Source organism: Apodemus sylvaticus, chromosome 3, assembly GCF_947179515.1.
Source record: "Apodemus sylvaticus chromosome 3, mApoSyl1.1, whole genome shotgun sequence".
In the NCBI taxonomy this organism is placed as follows: Eukaryota; Metazoa; Chordata; class Mammalia; order Rodentia; family Muridae; genus Apodemus; species Apodemus sylvaticus.
This window is the reverse complement of record NC_067474.1, coordinates 118634754-118644403: the sequence shown is the minus strand read 5'-3', so window position 1 is coordinate 118644403 and position 9650 is coordinate 118634754.

Below are 9650 nucleotides of genomic sequence, written 5' to 3'. Positions count from 1 at the left end.
TCCCTATTGTATGTCACGCTTTTATTAACATGTGTGTATTGACAGCTGATACCCTGCATTAAGTTGTTTAGATACTGATTAACTATTAATACTGAACTTCAGTTATTGCCCATTTTGTTCTTGAGATGTATTTCCATTAATCTCTAATTTATTCGTGTTCTTGGCCATATTTTTATTTGGTAGCATTACAGCATTGGTCTGCTTTCCTGATGATAAATATTTATTTTCGGTAACAGAACCACTACGTCTGTCTTTTAGTATCTCCCAGGTGCAGATGCCAAGGTGGAATTTTGTGTGTCAAATACCTGTTGGAGAAACTCTTACAAATAATGAAAGAGGTTGAGGAGGTGAACTTCAGACCAAGTTGTGGACCTGACATGTATGGTAGGAGAGTAGGAAAGAAGTACAGACAAGAAGGAGCTGCTGACTGCTAAATCTCTATGGCATGGATGTCAGTCAAGGTGCTCAGTAGTCTACAAGTAAACAACCCTTCATTACAGTGACTGTTCAACAGCTATACCCTGCCTCTAGCTGAAAGCCACTCAGATAAAGCACCGTAGAGGATCAAAAGTGTAGCTGATGGGGCATTCATAGACTACTGCCCTATAGGTCTCCTGAAGAGTGACCCTATCATATCACTTCACAGCTGCCCTGCTGTGAGCAGAGGAAACAGAAATTTACTTTTCCTTTCCAGGAGGCCGGTTGGGAGAAGTCAGTGTGCTCTGGTGAACACAGTGGGCCCCGGCAGGAGCCTTCAGGTGTCTACTTTGGGATCTGAACAGCCTCTGCCATAGCGCTCAGTCTCCAGGAACTGCAGGAGACCTGGTGTGCACCCGGAGTGCATGGCTTGTTCCGGTGGCACGGAGCTTAGGTTCCAGTCCTGAGGCCTCTGGCTGGAGCCCTCAGATCTCTCCGCTTCCAGATCCAGATCAGCCTGGGCGGCGGCGCCACATCTCCAGGTACTACTGGAGGCAAGAGGGGCTTCTGGGAGACCAGCTGGGAGAAGTCAGTGTGCTCTGGTGAACCCAGCGGGCCCCAGTGGGAGCCTTCAGGTGTCTGCTTCGGGATCTGAACAGCCAGGGCAACAGCACCCTGTCTCCAGGCAGTGCAGGAGGTAAGCTGTGCACCAGAGGCCACCTGGGAAGAGGCAGCTTGCACTGGTGAGTCCAGCATTGACAATACCAACTAACACCAGTGAGAACTAGATGGCAAAAGGCAAACGCAGGAACGTCACTAACAGAAATCAAGGCAATATGGCAACATCTGAACCCAATTCTCCTTTACCAGCATGTCCTGGATACCACATCACACCAGTAAAACAAGATTTGGATTTAAAATCACTGGTCATGATGCTGGTACAGGAACACATGAAGGACATACTTAAAGAAATTCAGGAGAAAATGGATCAAAAGTTAGAAGCCCTTGCAAGGGAAACACAAAAATCTTTGAAAGAAATTCAGGAGAATACAAAAGCCAATAAGGAGGAAACGCAAAAAACACTTAAAGAAATACAGGAGAACTTTGGTCAACAGGCTGAGGTCATGAAAGAGGAAACACAAAAATCTCTTAAAGAATTACAGGAAAGCACAAACAAGCAAGTGAAGGAGCTAAGCAAAACCATCCAGGATCTAAAATCAGAAGTAGAAACAACTAAGAAAACTCAAAGGGAGACAACTTTGGAGATAGAAAGCCTTGGGAAGAAATCAAAGGACATAGATGCAAATATCAACAACAGAATACAAGAGATAGAAGAAAGAATCTCAGATGCTGAAGATACCATAGAAACCATGGACTCAACAGTTAAAGAAAATGCAAAATGCAAAAAGCTTGTAACCCAAAATATCCAGGAAATCCAGGACACAATGAGAAGACCAAACCTAAGGATTATAGGCATAGATGAGAGTGAAGATTTACAACTTAAAGGGCCAGCAAATATTTTCAATAAAATTATGGAAGAAAACTTCCCTAACCTAAAGAGAGAGATGCCCATGAATATACAAGAAGCCTACAGAACTCCAAACAGACTGGACCAGAACGGAAATACTTTCCGTTACATAATAATAAAAACACCAAATGTACTAAACAAAGAAAGAATATTAAAGGCAGTAAGAGAAAAAGGCCAAGTAACATATAAAGGAAGACCTATCAGAATCACAGCAGACTTTTCACCTGAGACTATGAAGGCTAAAAGATCTTGGGCAGATCTCATGCAGACTCTAAGAGAACACAAATGCCAGCCAAAACTACTATATCCAGCAAAACTTTCAATCACCATAGATGGAGAAACTAAGATATTCCATGACAAAACCAAGTTTACCCAATATCTATCCACAAACCCAGCCCTACAAAAGGATAATACGAGGACAACACCAATACAAGGAGGGAAACTTCACCCTGGAAAAAGCAAGATAGTAACCTTTCATCAAACCCAAAAGAAGTTAACCAATCAAATTTAAAAAAATAACGTCAAAAATGACAGGAAGTAACAATCACTATTCCTTAATATCTCTTAACATCAATGGACTCAATGCCCCAATAAAACGACATAGACTAACCAATTGGATACGTAAACAGGACCCTACATTTTGCTGCATACAGGAAACACACCTCAGGGTCAAAGACAAACACTACCTTAGAGTAAAAGGCTGGAAGACAATTTTACAAGCAAATGGTCTCAGGAAACAAGTTGGAGTAGCCATTTTAATATCACATAAAATTGACTTTCAACCCAAAGTCATCAAAAGAGACTCTGAGGGACACTTCTTGCTGGTCAAAGGAAAAATACAACAAGAAGAACTCTCAATCCTGAACATATATGCTCCAAATGCAAGGGCACCCTCATTCATAAAAGAAACTTTATTAAAGCTCAAAGCACATATTGCACCTAACACAATAATTGTGGGTGACTTCAACACTGCACTTTCCTCAATGGACCGATCAGGAAAACAGAAACTAAACAGGGACACTATGAAACTAATTGAAGCTTTGGACCAATTAGATTTAACAGATATATATAGAACATTCTATCCTAAAGCAAAAGAATATACCTTTTACTCAGCACCTCATGGTACCTTCTCCAAAATCGACCATATAATTGGTCACAAGACAGACCTCAACAAATATAAGAAGATCGAACTAATTCCATGCCTCCTATCAGATCATTATGGAGTAAAAGTGATCTTCAATAGCAACAAAAACAACAGAAAACCCACATACACGTGGAAACTGAACAATATTCTACTCAATGATACCTTGGTCAAGGAAGAAATAAAGAAAGAAATTAAAGACTTTTTAGAACATAATGAAAATGAAGATACAGCATACCCAAATCTATGGGACACAATGAAAGCAGTGCTAAGAGGAAAACTCATAGCCCTGAGTGCCTCCAAAAAGAAAATGGAGAGAGCATACACAAACAGTTTAATGACACACCTGAAAGCCCTGGAACAAAAAGAAGCTATTTCACCCAGGAGGAGTAGAAGGCAGGAAATGGACAGTTTCCTAGACAGATATCCGACACCAAAACTAAATCAGGATCAAATAGATCAACTAAACAGTCCCATAACACCTGAAGAAATAAAAAGGGTCATAGAAAGTCTCCCAACCAAAAAAAGCACGGGACCAGATGGCTTCAGTGCAGAGTTCTATCAGACCTTCATAGAAGACCTAACACCAATACTCTTTAAACTATTCCACAAAATAGAAACAGAAGGAACTCTACCCAACTCGTTCTAAGAAGCCACAATTACGCTGATACCAAAGCCACACAAAGATCCAACAAAGAAAAAGAACTCCAGGCCAATTTCTCTTAGGAATATTGATGCAAAAATACTTAATAAAATTCTTGCCAACGGAATCCAAGAACACATCAAAACGATCATCCACCATGATCAAGTAGGCTTCATCCCAGGGATGCAGGGATGGTTCAATATAAGGAAGTCCATCAATGCAATCCACTACATAAACAAAATCAAAGAAAAAAACCATATGATCATCTCATTAGATGCAGAAAAGCATTTGACAAAATCCAGCATCCTTTAATGCTAAAAGTATTGGAAAGAACAGGAATTCAAGGCCCATACCTTAACATCGTTAAAGCAATATACAGCAAACCGGTAGCAAACATCAAACTTGAAGCAATCCCACTAAAATCAGGGACTAGACAGGGCTGTCCTCTCTCTTCATATCTTTTCAATATAGTCCCTGAAGTTCTAGCTAGAGCAGTTAGACAACATAAGGAGGTCAAGGGGATACAAATTGGAAAGGAAGAAGTCAAATTATTACTATTTGCAGATGACATGATAGTCTACTTAAGTGACCCGAAAACCTCCACCAGAGAACTCCTACAGCTGATAAACAACTTCAGCAGAGTGGCTGGTTATAAAATCAATTCAAGCAAATCAGTTGCCTTCCTATACTCAAAGGATAAGCAGGCTGAGAAAGAAGTTAGGGAAATGACACCCTTCAAAATAGCCAAAAACAATATAAAGTATCTTGGTGTGACTCTAACCAAACAAGTGAAAGATCTATATGACAAGAACTTCAGGTCTGTGAAGAAGGAAATCGAAGAAGATCTCAGAAAATGGAAAAATCTGCCATGTTCATGGATTGGCAGGATTAATACAGTTAAAATGGCCATCTTACCAAAATCAATATACAGATTCAATGCAATCCCCATCAAAATCCCAACTCAGTTCTTCACAGAGTTAGAAAAGGCAATTCTCAAATTCATCTGGAATAACAAGAAACCCAGGATAGCTAAAACTATTCTCAACAACAAAAGAAATTCTGGGGGAATCAGTATCCCTGACTTCAAGCAATACTACAGAGCAATAGTGTTAAAAACTGCATGGTATTGGCACAGTGACAGACAAATGGACCAATGGAATAGAATTGAAGATCCAGAAATGAATCTACACACTTATGGTCACTTGATCTTCGACAAAGGAGCCAAAAACATCCAGTGGAAAAAAGATAGCCTTTTCAACAAATGGTGCTGGTTCAATTGGAGGTCAGCATGCAGAAGAATGCGAATTGATCCATTCTTATCTCCATGTACTAAACGTCACACCAAGTGAATCAAGGACCTCCATGTAAAACCAGACACACTGAAACTAATGGAAAAGAAACTGGGGAAGACCCTTGAGGACATGGGCACAGGGGAAAAGTTCCTGAACAGATCACCAATAGCTTATGCTTTAAGATCAAGAATTGACAAATGTGACCTCATAAAATTACAAAGTTTCTGTAAGGCAAAGGACACTGTTAAAAGGACAAAACAGCAACCATCAAATTGGGAAAGGATATTCACCAACCCCACATCTGATAGAGGGCTAATATCCAATATATACAAAGAACTCAAGAAGTTAGACCCCAGGGAACCAAATAACCCTATTAAAAAATGGGATACAGATCTAAACAAAGAATTTTCACCTGAAGAAATTCGGATGGCTGAGAGGCACCTTAAGAAGTGCTCAACATCATTAGTCATTAGGGAAATGCAGATCAAAACAACCCAGAGATTTCACCTTACACCAGTCAGAATGGCTAAGGTCAAAAACTCAGGAGACAGCAGGTGTTGGCGAGGATGTGGAGAAAGAGGAACACTCCTCCACTGCTGGTGGGGCTGTAAGATGGTACAATCACTGTGGAAATCAGTCTGGAAGTTCCTCAGAAAACTGGACATGAGCCTTCCAGAGGACCCTACTATACCTCTCCTGGGCATATACCCAAAGAATTCCCCAGCATGCAATAAAAACACATGCTCCATTATGTTCATAGCAGCCTTATTTATAATAGCCAACAGCTGGAAAGAACCCAGATGCCCCTCAAAGGAGGAATGGATACAGAAAACGTTGTATATTTACACAATGGAATACTACTCAGCAATTAGAAACAATGAATTCACAAAATTTTTAGGCAAATGTTGATCTGGAAAATATCATCCTAAGTGAGGTAACCCAATCACAAAAGAATACACATGGAATGCAATCTCTGATAAGTGGATATTAATTAGCCCAGAAGCACTGAATACCCAAGGCACAAATTGCATAACAAATGACTCCCATGAAGAAGTATGGAGAGGGTCCTGATCCTGGAAAGGATTGATCTAGCATTGGAAAAAAATATAAGGACAGAGAAAAAGGAGGGAGGTGATTGGAGAAGGGATGAAGAGAAGAAGGTTTATGGGACATATGGAAAGGGGGGATCCGGGAAAGGGGAAATCATTTGGAATGTAAACAAAGAATATAGAAAATAAAATATTAAAAAAAGAAATTTACTTTTCCTAGGTGTCATTCATTTATTCATTATATATATATACATATATATATGTATATATATATATATATATATACATACACACACGTTAAGATGATAAGTCGGAGAAAATTTGCACAGAATAGTGTCACTAAAATGAAGTTATAATAGAATATATCAGCCATCAGTTGTAGGAACAACAACACAACAACTCAGTTCCATCCATTTACTGGTATCTACATAGGGTTCAGCTGCCAAGGATCTATGGTCATTTCTAGAAACTTTATGGTAAAGCATTGAAATCAAATAGATCTGCATCCCACTGTCTCAGCCACTTAGCTACTATACAACCCTGACATGTCACTTCACTGATGAGCCTCGCTTTTCTCATATGCAAAGCAAAGCTAATCAAAACTTAACTCAGACATATTCTATGAATTATAGAAGCCTTTAAACACATAGTAGGTGTTTTCAAAAACATCAGTTGTTTCCCATTGCACTAAGCCATGTTGAGGATAAAAGAGTGTATTCTTGGAAGGGATCATTTTTCTCAAGCTGAGAAATGCCTAAAAAACTTAAAGCTTTGGTTCTGTAAACTTCAGCTATCACAACTAGTGAATCACCAAACCTTCTCATTCACACCCATCGCTCTTGCTAAAGCAGCATTTGTGATTAATCTCACTCCAGGACTAAATCGGTCCCAAGTGCTTCCAAGGCACTTGATAAAGAAGCTCTCTGATTTATAGCAAACACCATTATTGAGCAGTGGCAGAGAGAGGACATTGGGGGATTTGTCTTGCTAGAAACTCTGTCCATTGGAGTCATTTCTTCTACTTCCCTAGGTAAGAGTTCAATTTATTTCAAAATAGATAGATGACATCCTACGGATGTTTTTCCTTGTTCCCTTCCTGGGTAGGAGGGAAAGAAGACTTGGAAACTCTTCTAAACAAAGACTAAGTATTTTTAATATGGGGAGTATTTTCCAGCTCACAAGGTGTGAACAGAAAGCTACGGCACATAATAGGTCACCAACACATACCTTTGGCAGTATGCAAACATCTCATACTCTTCACAGTGGGGCTGCAAAATACATTGAGGCTATCTCCCCATTTGGCGAGGAGGGAAGCCAAGGTTTGCAGCGAGGAAGTAGCTAATGTGGCACTTTAATGGAGACCCAGACTGAAGCTTACATTCATGATTTCATTGCCCTCTGTGGTCGAGCAGCAGAGCCATCAGACCCATCTCATGTTTCAGATGCCTGAACTGATTGCCATCATGCCAAAACTCTGCTTTGCCAAGTCTACAGCTGTGAGGGTTTGAATGAGAATGCCCCTAAAGGTTCATCTATTTAGTCCAGTCAGTGGACTGTTTAGGAAGGATTAGGAAATAAGGCCTTACTGTAGGATTACTGGAGGTGTCTCACAGGGGGTGAGCTTTAAGGTTTCAATCAGGGGGCTCTCCAACCCCCCTTCTGCCACCTGTGGATAAGATTTAAACTCTGGTGACAGGCAGGAGGATCAATGGAACAGGATTAAAGATCCAAAAATGAACCCACACACCTATGGCCACTTGATCCTCGACAAAGAGGCTGTAAACATCCAGTGGAAAAAAGATAGCCTTTTCAACAAATGGTGCTGGTTCAACTGGAGGTCAGCATGCAGAAGAATGCAAATTGATCCATCCTTGTCTCCTTGTACTAAGCTCAAATCCAAATGGATCAAGGACCTCCACATAAAGCCAGACACTCTGAAGCTAATAGAAAAGAAACTGGGGAAGACCCTTGAGGACATTGGTACAGGGAGAAAGTTTCTGAACAGAACACCAATAGCGTATGCTCTAAGATCAAGAATTGACAAATGGGACCTCATAAAATTACAAAGTTTCTGCAAGGCAAAGGACACCATCAAGAGGACAAATCGGCAACCAACAAATTGGGAAAAGATCTTCACCAATCCTATATCAGATAGAGGGCTAATATCCAATATATATAAAGAACTCAAGAAGTTAGACTCCAGAAAACCAAACAACCCTATTAAAAAATGGGGTACAGAGTTAAAGAATTCTCACCTGAAGAAATTCGGATGGCAGAGAAGCATCTTAAAAAATGCTGAACTTCATTAGTCATTAGGGAAATGCAAATCAAAACAACCCTGAGATTTCACCTTACACCAGTCAGAATGGCTAAGATTAAAACTTCAGGAGACAGCAGGTGTTGGAGAGGGTGTGGAGAAAGAGGAACACTCCTCCACCACTGGTGGGGTTGCAAATTGATACAACCACTCTGGAAATCAGTCTGGCGGTTCCTCCGAAAACTGGGCACCTCACTTCCAGAAGACCCTGCTATACCACTCCTGGGCATATACCCAGAGGATTCCCCACCATGTAATAAGGATACATGCTCTACTATGTTCATAGCAGCCCTATTTACAATTGCCAGATGCTGGAAAGAACCCAGGTATCCCTCAACAGAAGAGTGGATGCAAAAAAATGTGGTATATCTACACAATGGAGTACTATTCAGCCATTAGAAACAATGAATTCATGAAATTCTTAGGCAAATGGATGGAGCTAGAGAACATCATACTAAGTGAGGTAACCCAGACTCAAAAGGTGAATCATGGTATGCACTCACTAATAAGTGGATATTAACCTAGAAAACTGGAATACCCAAAACATAATCCACACATCAAATAAGGTACAAGAAGAAAGGAGGAGTGGCCCCTTGTTCTGGAAAGACTCAGTGAAGCAGTATTTGGCAAAACCAGAACGGGGAATTGGGAAGGGGTGGGTGGGAGGACAGGGGGAGAGAAGGGGGCTTACGGGACTTTCGGGGAGTGGGGGGCTAGAAAAGGGGAAATCATGTGAAATGTAAATAAAAAATAAAAAAAAAGATTTAAACTCTGATATATGCTGATACAGCATCATGCCTGCATGCATGCTACCATGTTCCCTGCCGGGATAGTCATGGGTTCATCCTCTGCAACTGTAAGCAAGGTCCCAATTTGATGTTTTCTTTTATAAGTAGCATTGGTCATGGTATCTCTTCACAGCAATTGAACAGTAACTAAGACAGCATCATCATTTTCTTCTCTTCTTTGAGCTCATTTGGCTCCATTCCAGAACACACTTACTTATGGGGTGCTTGCCTCTCAGTCATAGGCTATCTTTATTTCCTTTGCCTTTAGAGCCTGAGTCTCTCTGCCAGCAACCCTGACAGATGGTTGTCTTGTCTTTACTTAGAAAGTTACAATAACTGAGAATTTCCTCACTCTATCAAACTGCCCAGTGTTGAGATATTTTATTTGCTTGACCAGAACAGTTGTCCCTGGTATATAATTCCTGGACCTTGGACTGACCCTAGCAGAACAAGTGGCAAGAAGACTTTAGGCTTA